Source organism: Bactrocera dorsalis, chromosome 1, assembly GCF_023373825.1.
Source record: "Bactrocera dorsalis isolate Fly_Bdor chromosome 1, ASM2337382v1, whole genome shotgun sequence".
Classification (NCBI taxonomy): Eukaryota; Metazoa; Arthropoda; class Insecta; order Diptera; family Tephritidae; genus Bactrocera; species Bactrocera dorsalis.
Genome location: NC_064303.1, coordinates 54061024 through 54077321, shown reverse-complemented (window position 1 = coordinate 54077321; position 16298 = coordinate 54061024). Strand labels below are relative to the sequence as shown.

The following is a 16298-nucleotide window of genomic DNA, read 5'->3' as shown; positions in this document are numbered from 1 at the left end:
TTAAAAATTTTACAAGAATGAATCTAAAACTTTTTTTTTCCAAACCATGAGGCATAACTCATGCTTATGAATTTTAAAGTCACTTTTTATTGCAAATACCATATTTGAAAAATATGTTTTGCTAGCAAATAACGCAATTGCAAACCGAAAGTCTCCTTCTACCGCAGTACATGTATGCATTGCCCTTGAACTTACTGAGCAAGAGGTACTTTATTGACAAGAAAGAATTGAAAATAATTATTAAACCAAATTGTATTTAACATTTTCTTTGGTGGCAGGCCACTTTGTCGAAAACCTACGACAAATAAAACAATAACGATAACATAAATTTGATGCTAAAGGCAAAAATGTTTTTTATTTAATTATTATTTGCAACACTATGGTAAGGTAAGGCAGTTCGCACCACATAAGGCCGCCTACACACTATGGTAATGTAAGGCAGTTCACACCACATAAGGCCGCCTCCACACTATGCAATATATATAATATAATTTATGCACTTTTTCTCGCCACCCAATCAGTTATTCAAAACCAAACAACACAAAATCGTCAACAGATTAATTTCAGGAAGATGACTCGCTACAGTAGCCTGAAGAAAACCGCGGTGCTACACCCGAACCGTTACCCGCTTTCTTGCACGCTGTGCAAGGGAAAACATCCATTGCGGCTCTGCTCGTCCTTCCGGGCCAAGACACCGGAGGAGCGCCTACGGGAAGCTCTCATAGGCAAATATTGTGTTAATTGCCTTGCGATAAACCACAGGTCAGCAAATTGCCCCAGCGGCGCACGGTGCCGGCGCTGCAACGAAAAGCACCACACGATGCTCCACATCGGAGATAATCCCCGTCGTCGCCCCACAGTGCCTCAAAACCCGTCGTGGAGCGAACAAATGAGCTCCGACGATGCTCTATCCATCTATGCGTCGGACGCTGGAACGGAGACTAGGCCTCTCCAACCAGCACCGGAGGGAGAATTATTGGAAACTGGAGCGGAAACACGGCCTTTCCGCCCATCACAGCGAGGGGAAACGGAAACCCGGACTTTCCGCCCCCTTCTGCGACATGAACGTCGCTCCCACCAACGCCGTCTGCACCGTCGCCAAGCGCACAACCCGGCAAGACTGGAGACCAGGTCTCTCCAGCTTCACCGGGCTAGCTCCTTTAGAGCCGGGCTAGCGGATCGAGCCAGCATAGCGACTCCTTCTTTGCTGCCAACGACAGCCGTTCTACCGACGGCTGTGGTAAAGATTGAGGCAAGGGGACGTCTACACTTGGTCAGGGCTCTGATAGATGCATGCGCCCCTACGTCGCTGATTGCACACGACCTTGCAAGGGAACTCCAACTTGTGCAGGCCCATATCGGTGGTCAACGCGGCTGCCTCGTAGTACTGCGAGGCAGACATGGGACAAATACCCGAATATCGACACATGTGAGGGTAATGAATGATTATATGCGCATCAGCCCGACCACTACGTTGGACTCGGCCATAGCAGCTCCATACGCTCACATCAAACTGGCGGATCCGAACTTCCACAAGTCATCGCCGATACGCCTGGTGCTCGGCGCGGATGTCTACTCACGCATTATGACACAACAGGTCATGCCACTGACGTTTGGGCAGCTCCTCGCTCAGGGCTCCATATTCGGTTGGGTGCTTTCGGGTACGACCCGTTACTAAGTTAAGTCATGGCTGTCATTTTTTCGTATTTTTAAAATAATTATAAGAAATAAATGAATTTACAACATATTTTCTATATTTATACATAGCTACTAAGATTATACATTTGTATATCGTTATGGTGGTCGATAGACATTTATTTATTTTTTTTTTTGTTGCTCACCGCAAGGGGGCCGGTTTGTTTAGGCCAGCGCCTAATTTCTTTTTACTACCCCCTAGTGAGTGCATAACAAACCATTGCCAGTTAGCTGTTGATAGTTTTCACTCAACTGTTAACAGCTTTCACTCAACTGGCAATGGTTTCGTTAAAAACTCCCACTTAGCAAGCGATTCTGCTAGTGAGGCTAAAATACTTCTGTTTAGAGAGCGAAGCGAACCAAGACGTTTTTTTCCACCGGCCACCACACCAAGCATCACCACAACCATAAATGTAAGTATTTTTTGGTAATCAAAAATTAATAAAATAAAATTTAAAACATTTTAATGTGCTATATGAAACACAAACTTTGTGGTTTTATTCACTAATTCTGTTTTCCCGTTTTTTCATATTCTCAACGATAGACGCATCGTCCGCAATTGATTCGTCGACCGTACGAGATATATTCAACGTGGATTCAGGACTTTACGCAGAAATGTTGTTGAAAATTGGTGATGGTTGTTTAGATGTTGACGTCGAAGACTACATATTACTGTCAAGAGAATTTTGTAATTTAGTAGAAAGTGATGTGGATTTCATTACTAATGTTTCTCCGGAATTGCGACAAAATTTGTGTAGTGATCAGTGGTTGTGTGCAAGAGCAATATTAAACGAGGTTCAGGGAAAAATTAAGGAATATTTGTCAATGGATACAATTAAAGATACGGAACTAAGTACTTCATATCCTGTGGAGTTTTTAAATTCACTTGAACTATCGGGTGTACTGTCACATAAACTTCAATTGAAACTAAATGTACCAGTAATGCTTATGCTCCTCTGCTATGTAATGGAACAAAACTTCGGATAACAAAATTGGGACAGAATATACTTGGTGCTACTATTTTAACAGGTGTCGGTAAGAGAAATAGTGTTATAATACCTCGGATACCAATTGTTCCCACTGACTTTCCATTCAAATTTAAAAGGGTTCAGTTTCCCGTCAAGCTTAGCTTTGCTGTTACTATAAAGAAGGCACAAGGACAAGCATTACAGGTAGCAGGAGTGCATTTAGAAAACCCATGCTTCTCTCATGGTCAACTTTATGTAGCCTGTTCACGTGTATCTAATGCCCAGAATTTGCACATATTTGCACCCGACGGGAAAACTTATAACATGGTCTACACGTTAAGCACGTGTACATCTTTAAAAAAAAAATTTAACTAAAAAAATTGGATATATATATTATATACTAGCTGACCCCGCAGCCGTTGTCCTGCGTGAAATTACATATGTGTTTTGAAATGAAGAGAAAGTTAAATTTATCATTTCTTTTTTTTTCAATGTAACGCAGCTTGATAAACAACATTTTTTGGTTTCTGTTCCGGTGCGTAAATGTACAGAGAAGATAGTTTTCCAACTCGTGAGCACGCCACGTATTTTTGGCCGTGCAAAAAACATAGCAGTTCCAAATTTATGCTATACATTTCTAGCGACTATCCTTGTGTAATGATGATTGTCATCTCAAATGCAATTTTTACTGGAAACTGAATCCGTTTGAGCTAAAATGCCAAATCAATAGAACTCAAAGGAACTCGTAGAATCAAGCATTATGCCCCTTGTATTCGATAGGTGCATCACAATCAGTCGGGTTCCATTACACAGTTTCGGCGCATGAAGATTGCGAAACATAATAACGACAGATCCAACTTTGAGACGCAAATAATGCGGTGGCATACCAATCCTCTCCAAAGAATTTAGAAATCTCACTGGATAATTCACGGCGTCGTCTTTTGAATTTTCCAGTTTAAGTCAACAACATCGGTATGATTCGTGATGAGTTCATCTTTCGTGAATCGATAAACGGCAGATGGAATTGATATCAAATCATCGGAAGTATCAACCGAAATTGATCCCTTTCCCATTTTTAGTGAAGACGATGTAAAATGTCTTCGGCAATGTCATTTTTGTTCGTATCCCATAACAGACGCGGATTTGAAGCTGATATGTCGAAATGATTATCACGAAAAGTGTGCGAACTTCATTTGCATTCCAGTGATTATCATTTTCCAGCAATTGTAATTGCTGGCTTGCTTTTCAAAAAGTTGCATACACCATATCATTCAGAGTACGCAATGACTCAAATGAAGTGGAACCACGTACATTAATCAATAGCAACCGAAGGTAGAAACAATCGTCATTTTTCGGGTGGATTGTGTAAATTCGTCCTAATATTAGTATTAGTTGATAACACACCTGGATGTTCATCTACTGGTTGGCCTTGCTTTCTGTGTAACTATTTCTCCGACGATGCATTCCATGTATAATATCAAGGTATTTCCGAATAGAGCAATGTTCTCGCAAACGGATCACTGACGAAAGTTGAGGGAAAACTCGTCAATGTTAATTTTGTTTCTGGCGGTGTTTCCACCAGCTGTATTGTATTCTCTGGGTTGAAATACACTATTTGGCCATTCTCCAAATTAACTGCTAGATGCACAACAGTCGGAAAACGTTCATGAATTGCAAAAGTAAATACAAAGCGCTTTAGTGCAGTTCACGTATCGACGGTATCGTTCAAGACTAATAACCGCCATGTTGCTTCTTTTGGTGAAATACATACAAACGTATTTTATCGATTACACCAAACTGCAATACTCAACATTGATATGAGTTTTGAATGTGAATTAGACAATGATGGTGAATATAGTACGATCCATGTGTTGTCAACTTCGATATTCACTCCTCTAACTCACGCTATTGTCGTCTGGTGAGCGACGCCGATACAGTGGATATCCATCATTTCCAAAAGAAAAGCACGTGGATACTGTTTCGTGCATTTACACACAAATTGAAGTGGGATTGTGGTGTCCGCAAGTTCCATGAACCTTATTGGTTTTCATCACTTGTATAATACTGGATCTTCTTTCTTTGCATTAGGAATTTCCGCATAATTAAATACTCGTAATTTCATCAATCGATCTGGTGTAATCACCATCCAAAGAATAATGTGTGCGTGCGGCAAACCTCTCTTTTGCCACTCAACAGAATACATCTAGCAACTGACTGCACAATATATATGTTGCTTCAAGATAAAGTCCATCGAAGCCGTTGCTTGAAAAGTCTTGCTCTGACATCGTGACGATCGCTTGCTGATTGACAGCGATCCATAATACCGCACGTATGTCATCGCATTCTGGGAGTACTCGTACATGTGCCTTGGGCTGCTAATGTATGTTGATGCCAAAAAGAACGCCGACCGATATTAGCGCGACCTCTTCATGGCATCGTAACAAATTTCAATCTGTAATTGATCACTTTGTTTGCAACACACATAACATTTTCACTGAATAATTTTCAAAAAATTTTGAAGCAAACGGCAAATTTGAAAGATCTAAATAATTGAAAAACAAAACAAAAAATTGAATGAAAAAATTTGTATGGATAAAATTATCTTTTTGGAATTTTTCAATTTTCCGACTTTTCCTCATGAAAGACATACAGGTTTTTTATTTCTAAACCTTCCCCGATTCACACAGAACATTCTCTTGAAAATTTCATTAATATTGGTTCAGCCGTTCTCTTAGCGTTACTAAAAACAAACATTCATTCGTTTGTATGAGAAAAATAAAAAGGCTGTTTTTAGGGGTTTTCCGGCACTTATTCGAATTTTTTTCTGCGCAGAAACCATCTCTGAACCTCAATGAACATTTTAAAAAAAGAATTATCAAATTTGGTTCAGTCGTATGAAAGTTATGAGCGTACATACATTTTGGCGATTCATTTTTATTTATATAGATTTATATAGATTATTAATTATAAATAAAATACATATAAATTATATATGTATATAATATATTATAGATTAATATAACAATCTATTTATAATAATAATTATAATATGCATCTACATATGTATATTCGATAAATAATATAACGGGTGATTTTTTTGAGGTTAGGATTTTCATGCATTAGTATTTGACAGATCACGTGGGATTTCAGACATGGTGTCAAAGAGAAAGATGCTCAGTATGCTTTGACATTTCATCATGAATAGACTTACTAACGAGCAACGCTTGCAAATCATTGAATTTTATTACCAAAATCAGTGTTCGGTTCGAAATGTGTTTCGCGCTTTCTTCTTCTTTACTGGCGTAGACACCGCTTACGCGATTATAGCCGAGTCAACAACAGCGCGCCAGTCGTTTCTTCTCTTCGCTACGTGGCGCCAATTGGATATTCCAAGCGAAGCCAGGTCCTTCTCCACTTGGTCCTTCCAACGGAGTGGAGGTCTTCCTCTTCCTCTGCTTCCCCCGGCGGGTACAGCGTCGAATACTTTCAGAGCTGGAGTGTTTTCGTCCATTCGGACAACATGACCTAGCCAGCGTAGCCGCTGTCTTTTAATTCGCTGAACTATGTCAATGTCGCCGTATATCTCGTACAGCTCATCGTTCCATCGAATGCGATATTCGCCGTGGCCAACGCGCAAAGGACCATAAATCTTTCGCAGAACTTTTCTCTCGAAAACTCGCAACGTCGACTCATCAGATGTTGTCATCGTCCAAGCCTCTGCACCATATAGCAGGACGGGAATTATGAGTGACTTATAGAGTTTGGTTTTTGTTCGTCGAGAGAGGACTTTGCTTCTCAATTGCCTACTTAGTCCGAAGTAGCACCTGTTGGCAAGAGTTATCCTGCGTTGGATTTCAAAGCTGACATTGTTGGTGGTGTTTACGCTGGTTCCAAGATAGACGAAATTATCTACAACTTCAAAGTTATGACTGTCAACAGTGACGTGAGTGCCAAGTCGCGAGTGCGACGACTGTTTGTTTGATGACAGGAGATATTTCGTCTTGCCCTCGTTCACTGCCAGACCCATTTGCGTTGCTTCCTTGTTCAGTCTGGAGAAAGCAGAACTAACGGCGCGGGTGTTGAGACCGATGATATCAATATCATCGGCATACGCCAGCAGCTGTACACTCTTATAAAAGATTGTACCTGCTCGATTAAGTTCTGCAGCTCGAACTATTTTCTCCAGCAGCAGATTGAAGAAATCGCACGATAGGGAGTCGCCTTGTCTGAAACCTCGTTTGGTATCGAACGGCTCGGAGAGGTCCTTCCCGATCCTGACGGAGCTTTTGGTCCCGCTCAATGTCAGTTTACACAGCCGTATTAGTTTTGCGGGGATACCAAATTCAGACATTGCGGCATAAAGGCAGCTCCTTTTCGTACTGTCGAAAGCAGCTTTAAAATCGACGAAGAGGTGATGTGTGTCGATTCTCCTTTCACGGGTCTTTTCCAAGATTTGGCGCATGGTGAATATCTGGTCGGTTGTTGATTTACCAGGTCTGAAGCCACACTGATAAGGTCCAATCAGTTTGTTGACGGTGGGCTTTAATCTTTCACACAATACGCTCGATAGAACCTTATACGCGATATTAAGGAGGCTAATCCCACGGTAGTTGGCGCAGATTGTGGGGTCTCCTTTTTTATGGATTGGGCATAGCACACTTAAATTCCAATCGTTGGGCATGCTTTCGTCCGACCATATTTTACAAAGAAGCTGATGCATGCTCCTTATCAGTTCTTCGCCGCCGTGTTTGAATAGCTCGGCTGGCAATCCATCCGCCCCCGCCGCTTTGTTGTTCTTCAGGCGGGTAATTGCTATTCGAACTTCTTCTTGGTCGGGCAATGGAACGTCTTTTCCATCGTCATCGATTGGGGAATCGGGTTCGTCTTCTCCTGGCGTTTTTTGTTCACTGCCATTCAGCAGGCTGGAGAAGTGTTCCCTCCATAATTTAAGTATGCTCTGGGCATCGGTGACTAGATCACCTTGGGGGGTTCTACATGAGTATGCTCCGGTCTTGAAACCTTCTGTAAGCCGCCGCATCTTTTGGTAGAATTTTCGAGCATTACCCCTGTCGGCCAGCTTATCAAGCTCTTCGTACTCACGCATTTCGGCCTCTTTCTTTTTCTGTCTACAAATGCGTCTCGCTTCCCTCTTCAACTCTCGGTATCTATCCCATCCCGCACGTGTTGTGGTCGATCGTAACGTTGCGAGGTAGGCAGCCTGTTTTCTCTCCGCTGCGACACGGCACTCCTCGTCGTACCAGCTGTTCTTTTGCACCTTCCGAAAACCAATGGTTTCGGTTGCAGCTGTACGTAAGGAGTTTGAAATGCCGTCCCACAGTTCCCTTATACCGAGTTGTTGACGAGTGCTCTCAGAGAGCAGGAGTGCAAGCCGAGTAGAAAATCGCTCGGCTGTCTGTTGTGATTGCAGCTTCTCGACGTCGAACCTTCCTTGTGTTTGTTGGCGTGCGTTTTTTGCTGCACAGAGGCGGGTGCGAATCTTAGCTGCAACAAGATAGTGGTCCGAGTCGATGTTAGGACCTCGGAGCGCACGCACATCTAAAACACTGGAGACGTGTCTTCCGTCTATCACAACATGATCGATCTGGTTGGTGGTTTTTCGATCCGGAGACAGCCAGGTAGCTTGATGAATCTTCTTATGCTGGAATCTAGTACTACAGATAACCATATTTCGGGCCCCGGCGAAGTCGATCAGCCTCAACCCATTTGGGGATGTTTCCTCGTGGAGGCTGAATTTACCGACCGTAGTGCCAAAGATACCTTCTTTGCCCACCCTGGCGTTGAAGTCGCCAAGCACGATTTTGACATCGTGGCGGGGGCAGCTCTCATAAGCGAGCTCCAAGCGCTCATAAAAGTCATCTTTGGTCACATCGTCCTTCTCTTCCGTCGGGGCGTGGGCGCAAATCAGCGATATGTTGAAGAACCTCGCTTTGATGCGGATTGTGGCTAGACGTTCATTCACCGGAGTGAATGATAGTACTCGGCGACGGAGTCTCTCTCCCACCACAAATCCAACACCAAACTTGCGCTCCTTTATATGGCCACTGTAGTAAATGCCACAAGGACCTACTCGTCTTTGTCCTTGTCCCGTCCATCGCATTTCTTGGACGGCGGTGATGTCAGCCTTTATTTTCACGAGGACATCAACCAGCTGGGCAGCGGCACCTTCCCAATTAAGGGACCGGACATTCCAGGTGCATGCCCTCAATTCGTAGTCCTTATTTCGTTTTCCATGGTCGTCATCAAAAGGGGGGTCTCTCATCCGAGGCTGGTTGTTGCTATTCGCTGGGGTTGTTTTTTTACGTGGCGGGTCCCAAACCCAGCGCACAACCCTATGTAGGGGATATTTCGCCTTCTCACGTTAGCTCGCCTTCAAACGGATGTTCTTAGGCTACCCAGAGGATACTTGGTCAAAGACCGGAAGTCGTGAGCTGCTTGAGTCATATGTAAAAGAATCGTTTCTGGCCACTCCCAAGTGAATGGCGATCAGAGAACTTTCCTCACTTGCGTGAACTTCTACATATGACTCCATCCTCCGCTCGCGCTTTACGTCCGACAAATTTTGTTCAGCGATGAGGCTCATTTCTGGTTGAATGGCTACGTAAATAAGCAAAATTGCCGCATTTGGGGTGAAGAGCAACCAGAAGCCGTTCAAGAACTGCCCATGCATCCCGAAAAATGCACTGTTTGGTGTGGTTTGTACGCTGGTGGAATCATTGGACCGTATTTTTTCAAAGATGCTGTTGGACGCAACGTTACGGTGAATGGCGATCGCTATCGTTCGATGCTAACAAACTTTTTGTTGCCAAAAATGGAAGAACTGAACTTGGTTGACATGTGGTTTCAACAAGATGGCGCTACATGCCACACAGCTCGCGATTCTATGGCCATTTTGAGGGAAAACTTCGGACAACAATTCATCTCAAGAAATGGACCCGTAAGTTGGCCACCAAGATCATGCGATTTAACGCCTTTAGACTATTTTTTGTGAGGCTACGTCAAGTCTAAAGTCTACAGAAATAAGCCAGCAACTATTCCAGCTTTGGAAGACAACATTTCCGAAGAAATTCGGGCTATTCCGGCCGAAATGCTCGAAAAAGTTGCCCAAAATTGGACTTTCCGAATGGACCACCTAAGACGCAGCCGCGGTCAACATTTAAATGAAATTATCTTCAAAAAGTAAATGTCATGAACCAATCTAACGTTTCAAATAAAGAACCGATGAGATTTTGCAAATTTTATGCGTTTTTTTTTTAAAAAAAGTTATCAAGCTCTTAAAAAATCACCCTTTACATACATATATTCTTAATATTATTCATAATAACATATGAATATTAGTGATATTCATTCTCTATAAACTGCTTTGTTATTAACAATTATATATGATTATTGTTTTTAATCTGAACATCCAAAAGACCATACGTCTGCCACTCGCACCTTGCCGTCTTGCCCTTCTACGGTTGCGGCGACTCGTCCTAGTACCCACTGCTGCGGTGGTGTGTTGTCTTCGTGTACGAGATGTAGCTATTTGTTGCGCTCCTGAAGGCTCGTGATATACGTTTTGGACCACTGCTGCCAAAATTGTTGCTTGAGACAGCAAACAAGTTGCCACCTCTCGCAACAACGAATTATGTCCGCTGACACTAGTGCTGGTGGCAGTGCTCGTAGAGGGCAACCGATCAGCAGATGTGCTGGAGTTTGTGCTTCTCCATCGTTGGGGTCCTGGCTCAACGGTGCTAGTGGACGCGAGTTGAGAATGGCTTCCACTTCGGCTAGTACTGTTGACAGCTCTTCTGCGGTGAGAAGAGTGTTGCCGAGTGCGCGAACTACCAGGTGTTTGGCAGATTTCACCGCGGCCTCCCATAATCCGCCGAAGTGTGGCGCCCTGGGTGGTATAAAGGTGAATCCCTTCACTTCTGTTGACTGAGCTAGAAATGCCTCTTTCATATGTGTCTGTGCGAATTTTTATATATTAATAGTGGAAATTTGTCATCGTATGGGAGAGGTGCATTTAAAAGGTGACCTCCTACTCGGATTAATTTGATTGAAAGCGACATATCCAAGTACTCATGCAGGAACGGATTTAGTTTTTGCAAGTTTGCCGGAAGGGTGGTGCCCTTAGTCAGATTTGGATTTCATTCGCAAATTCCGAATGTTAAATCACTTGAATAATTTTCAAAAAACTCAAGTGTAATTCGTTATATGTCAGATCCCTACCCTCCGTAGGCATTTTTGGTCGTCGGATCCATCGTAGTAAATATGCGACCACACGAAGCAATTTTTTATGAGTAGAGAATTTTTCAATGATGTCGAATATTGGATTTTTCTCAGTGGTCGAAATTAATGTAAATGTATTTTTCTTCTTCTCTAATGCTCTGTCTTCTGGTGAGAGCTGGAAGTGGGTATTAATTAGAAATAATGCAGGGTGTTCTAGGAGGAACAGGATTTGATCCACAGGACTTTGTTTTGTTGGCACATGCCGCCAATACACTTTCTCAGACAACTCTTGGATTTCGGACACACTATTTGCGACGAAGGTTTGTAATGAGAAAGGATGTGTTTTTATTCAATCCAAGACAATTTCAGAGTCTGCCCAAAATGTAATTTTTTCGAAATGTCGATTCAACACAGGCGCAACTCTTGACCATAATTTTGAAAGAGGATGTGCTGCCGAAATCTCAAGACGCGGAAGAGATTTGGTCTTCAGCGGAGCCACTCTAGACTTTGCAGTAAGCAGCATACATTTAATACCACTAGTAGTTTGGCTTCGCATCCGTACGCTATTATTGAAGCGTCGGAGAAGCCATGTATTTGGCAGATAGCACTCGACTCTAGATTCACGTATCGAGGAATGCTAATTGATGATAGCTGCAGTAGGTTGGCTTTGAAATTCCGCCAGCTAGTATCAAGGCGCAATGGAATCGACTCATCCCAATCAAGTTTTTGGATCCAGAGCTCTTGCAATAAGTTTTTTGCTTTGGTAACTAGTGGGGCTAATAATCCAAGAAGATCGAAAAGGCGAGCAGAGACTTATAGTATGTATCGTTTAGTAGCTCGCAGATCATGAAAATTGGCATCCAAAACAAATCGAAACAAATACTCTTTCGGCAACCAATGGATTCCTAGTGTTTTAGTTGCGTTTTTGTCATTGAAGCTTAATGACTTTTCAGTACAATTACTGTCGAAAAATTTAGGGTGGTTCGAAAATAACTTCGTTAAGGTGAATCCGGCCGAGTATAATATTTTAATTACTTCACTTCTTATAAGATCTAGAGACTCGAAATTTTCGGATCCTGTTAATAAATCATCAACATAAAAGTCTCTTTTAATGGTCAATGAACCGAGTGGATATTTAATTGTTTTGGCATCGCTGAGCATTTGCAAAAACCGCACAGTGGGGTAAATGGTGCTCAAAATGGAGATTAATTCCCACAAGTCTTCTAGTTATTTTTTTTAGTTAATTAATCATAAAGAAGTAAGAAAATAATGCAATTCGAGTTTTTTGATTGTGTTTTTTTATATCTTAAAACACAAAAATATGCTGAACATCGGTTTTCTAAATTTTTAATTTTTTAAGCTTCAAATTTTATTTAAAATATATAAACTGTTTCTTCATCACTATAATCATATTCATGATCATTGTCGTCTTCGCTTGAATTTTTATCATCGCCTTCATCATCATCGCCTTCATCATCATCGTCATCATCAACTTCATTGTTATTGCCACTCTCTATCACGATCAGCTCTAATGCTTCTTCGGGTAAATCCTGTACTTTTTTTTGTAATTTTCTTGTGGTTGATATAACGGCGTCAGAACTTATTAAAAGTCTGTTAAATATGTCTTCATTTGCTTTTTCTGCTGCATTTGCGAGAAAAATGTTCTCTAAAATTCTTAAAATCTTTGTTTCGAGCTTCCTGAGCTTCTTTTGATAATTGTCCGATTGGCAACATAGCGTGCGATATTATCTCTGGTCCATGGATAAAATATTTGTGAAGAGTTGGATAACATTCAACGAAATATTTTGCTGTATTTAAAGCGTAGTCACGAAACTTCTGTACCTCAATATCGTGCCCACTAGAAACAACTACGAGTATTGTATGCATCTTTTTAATCAAATTTATGTCAACTTTAGTAATTGCTGTTGACATCTTGGGATTTTGAAAGAAACGCCTAGCTGTATTGCCATCGTTAGAATTCCCAAGGCCAGGTTTCGGTTGGTCAACAATCAGACCAATTTTATCTTTAAATCCTTTTTGAATCCGTGCTTTATTTTCCGAAACTAATAGTTTCTCGCTTTCTGTTCGAGCTTGCCACTTTTTTATAGACAATTTTTATGATAAGTGGAGAAGACATTCAAAGAACCTAATCCACCCATGAAGTATTGAAAGCCGAAATTGAAAATTTGCTGTTTTTACAACTTTCTTCACCATTTCACCAATTTTATTAAAATCTTTCGAGCTAGCTCCACACAAATAACATTTTTGTGTAGATGTTGTTTCTGTTAATGCGTTGCATACTTTTCCATCAACCATAGATAAAATGTAGTCAATGTCGATATCGCTTTTACCATGTTAGTTAAATATGCATCACTATTGTTATTTCTCTCGACTGCACATGACATACAAACATTAGTAATAAAAATTGCGCGGGAAAAAACAATGTCGGTTATCATGATTTTACATATACCCTAAACCTTAGATAAGAACCTTATGCCATATTAATTAATTATTACAAAATGTAAGAAATCAAAATTTTATTTCAAAAATGTATGTGATGATGTTTATTATTATACATATGTATGTAAAACGCGAATTTTAGACTATTCCGGAATATGTTCTTATGCATTTAAACTGCCGCTTATCGTAACGTAGGGTGTGAACAAAGCAAACAGGCATGCACTGAACAAGAAAAACAATAACAAACTTTTTTTTGCAATTGCTGTATTTGTTCTTCTTCTGCCTGGAAAAATTCGTGTATATTTGACCAGGCAGTTCGCATAAAGAAATGCATATACTGAGAAAGTGCGCAGTATTGGCGCAACTTTTTTTTTTACAAAAAGAAACTACAACAGCCATAGATTACAGGAATGAAACAAGATTTGCTTTACCCCACTTAACTCACAACTATATGTCTGCATATAAGGTCGAAATCCCAATATTTTCAGGTTTTCGCCCAAAAAAAAATTAAAATACTTAGAGACACGTAAAAACACAAATGAAATCTTTTTGTATTTAGTAAACTACCTGAACAAGAAGGCTCCATTACAATTTTCTCAAGATTTGTCCAGTTAAAGAAAATAAAATACTTCGAAAAATGAAAAAAATCACGTGTATCACTGTGCGCATACAAAAAGAAATAAACTTGCAATTTTCAGAGAATATTACAAGAAAACTGTAAATTTTTTGCCAAATATTTGTTCAGTTAGTGATGTAGAATTTTATCTACTTTTGTTTGATACCAAAAATTTACTTGTACCTTGAATTTTGATTTTTGAATTAATCTCCAAAATCGACACATTTTACCCCAATGTGCACCGTGTTGCGAGAAATGGAGTAGGCGCGTAAGTGACGGTGTTAAGTCGAAAAATTTGTATTTCCTCTGAAGGATGCTCTCTATACACAATAAGTTGACAATATCTGTCTTCTTCTTGCATAATTATTTGGCAATACATTTTAGTATTGTCCGCTGTTAGTGCATACTTATGTAAGCGAAAACGAGGGAGCGTTGAGTATAACTCTTCTTGGATGGTTGGACGTACCATCAAAAGTTTATTCAATGCTATTTGAGTTGAAGATAGACTCGAAGCATTGCTGCGGAATAAAGTAATGTGGCTCACTCGGGATCTTATTGTTTGTTGGGCTCATATGACCCAGTGCTTTATTTTCATTCATAAAGTCCAGATACATTCTACTAGGTTCTGGACTTTTCAATGTCAGATTTAAATGGCATTCTGACTTGAAGCCTTCCTGAAGGTAATACTTCAGTTGTGTTAACGAAAAATTGTTCAAATTTGTTTTGTTCTGGAGTAAATTTGTTGCCATTTGATTCTGAAGGAAATTCCCCCAGAGCCCAGAATTTTTGGACTACTGAATCTATGGACGTTAAGTCGTCTTCAGTTTGTCATAATGTGCTAGTTGCTTTGGGAGGAGGACTAAGATAGCTGACATATTTGCCAGACACAATCCATCCCAAAAGAGTGTTCGGTAGCGTTGGTTAATTAGGGCCAATTTTAATTTGGCCAACCGCTAACAGATCGAAAAAGGTTTCTGCACCCAATAAGATGTCAATCTTCTGGGATGTGTGGATGTCTGGATCCGCCAATTCAATATTATGCGGAACTTTCCAACCATTAACGTTAATGGTATGGTCTGGATGATTAGTCGAAATGCATCGCATAATCCAGAATTCCGCCGAAAATTCATAATAATTAACCCGCGACTTATGTAATAAACGCGCTTAATTTGGCCCCGACTTTCGCACTGGAATTTCCAATTCATATAATAATTAAGGTCCTTTTTTGACAACGAATCCGCAGTTTTTGGGCCAAATGCTCTGTCATAAAATTGACTTGTGATCCTGAGTCCAGTAAAGCTCTTGCAGATAGGTACTCCCCACAGCTGGTCCTCACCAGAATAATTGCTGTTGCCAACATTACCCGATCCGGCATACTCGATGTATGCAATGCATGTGTAGTTGTTGTTGGTTGCGGATGAGATTCAACAGCAAAGGAAACGGGGTACTGATGAAATAGCATATGATGGGATCGATTGCCCACACGAACCCGACCCGCTCTGCACTTGGAAACCGTATGTCCCTTACGAAAACAAATTAATGCATAAGGGCACCGATTTGACATACTCAAATCTCTGTTGCACAGAGAGAGTTTTAAAAGTGGGGCAAGCAGATATGTAGTGGTCCTTTGATTTACACTGTTGGCAAAGAGGCTGCTTTGCATTTGCAGCTACTAACGACGATTTGGTCCTGTCCGATTTGGTTCCTGTCATGTGACTCGTGCTGATTGCAGCTCCGGGCTTCGTTCTCGAACATGACGCTCCTTCTGCTGATAATTGTTGAAATCTTCTATTAATCTTCACAGTCCTTCCATAATGGTAGCTTGTCGTAATCCAGCTGTTCTTTCCACTTTGATCGGGTGGCAGGGTCTACTTTTGTCATGACCATGTGATGCTACATTTGTAATTTATTTCTCATCGCCCAGCGATAGCAATGAGTTTTACACCGCCGACACTTCATCGATCATCGCTCACAATGAGGGTGCCGATGGCTTTTGGATAGTTGGCAACTGAAAAAGTTTCGAAATTGTATTGAAGAATATCAAACATTTGTTGTCGTAAACTTTTTTGAGGCTTGCCAATGCCTTCGGATATTTTTCATCCAACATTTTAAACGCTTTTGCCGTACCCAGAACCACTCCAGATAGACAATTGACCAGATGGTTAAATTTTTCAATATCTGGGATATTTGGATCATTGTGAACCAGACTCTCAAACAAACTCATAAAATTTTTAAATTCGGAGCCTTGAGCTGTGAGATGTTACGAAAGATATGTCCGCAATAGACGTTCTACTTTTTGCTAAAATTGTTTTAATTATAGATTT

General features: G+C 40.9%; 1 protein-coding gene across 15 annotated transcripts in view; it reads right to left on the bottom strand.

Moving 5' to 3' along the window:
• The window catches only part of LOC105233578 (FERM domain-containing protein 5), a 753696-nt gene that overhangs the window by 576915 nt on the left and 160483 nt on the right, over positions 1-16298 (bottom strand). The window lies entirely within an intron of this gene.